This window comes from Microtus ochrogaster, unplaced genomic scaffold (assembly GCF_000317375.1).
Source record: "Microtus ochrogaster isolate Prairie Vole_2 unplaced genomic scaffold, MicOch1.0 UNK90, whole genome shotgun sequence".
In the NCBI taxonomy this organism is placed as follows: Eukaryota; Metazoa; Chordata; class Mammalia; order Rodentia; family Cricetidae; genus Microtus; species Microtus ochrogaster.
The window spans coordinates 431,629-432,556 of NW_004949188.1; positions in this window are offsets into that span (position 1 = coordinate 431,629).

The window sequence follows — 928 nt, forward strand, 5'->3', positions numbered from 1 at the left end:
GATCCACACCACATCCCTTTCCTGTAGCATCACCTAGGATCCAGAAACCGCTTTTACCTGCAGGCTCCGTTGCAGCCAGCGCGCGGGATCCCTCCATACCTCAGTCCAGCCCTCATTTTGCCCCTCCCTATCGCACGTCGCTGTCAGGATGATGGGGGACAGCCTACGCTGTTGTCAGTCACTAAGCAGCACCCCCTCCGACCCTCCTGCAAACCCGGGCCAGAGAAACTCTGGTCCAGGTCTTGTTTGCTACCACTGCACAGGCTTGACGCATTACTCCGTCTCCCCGGGAAGAATCCGGCCCGAAATTTGCGTGCTTCGGGTGCATCTGGCCCTGTCGCAGCTCCCACAAGCCCCCCACCCCCACCCCACGCGCCGCCGTCCCTGCCCGCTCCGCCTAATCTGGGCCAGGTTTTGCGCAGTCCTCGCACAGCTCCCCATTTACCCCTCACCAGCTAGGCGCTTTCTGCACAGCACGGCTGCAGAGTCCGTTCCGGTTCTTCCTGCTACCAGTCGCACCCCACCACCTCCTGGCCCAACTAGGGGATCTAGCGCGTCGCCTCCCTCTGCCCACTTTTCCTTGGGGGAAGGCGAGTGGAACTCCAGGCCGGGTTTCCGGGCCCGTCGCTGGGGCACACGGGAGGGCTGCGGAGGCCAGTCCTGGGCGGCTAATCCAGGCCAGGTTTTGTGCTTGCTCGCCCCCCCCCTCCCGGAGCCGGCGGGCCCGGGAGCGCCGAGAGCAGGCGGCTTGTCATTGCTGGTGCCCCGCGCCCGCTAGCTCCGCGCGTCCTGCGGTGCCCACAGGCCCGGCCCCGCGCCTCCTGCTCCGGCCACCCCGGGGGCGCCACGCCGCCGCTCCTGCCTCCAGCCGCGTAGCCCCGGCCCCCCGCGGGCAGCGCGAGCAGTCGGCGCGGGAGCAGTCAGCGCT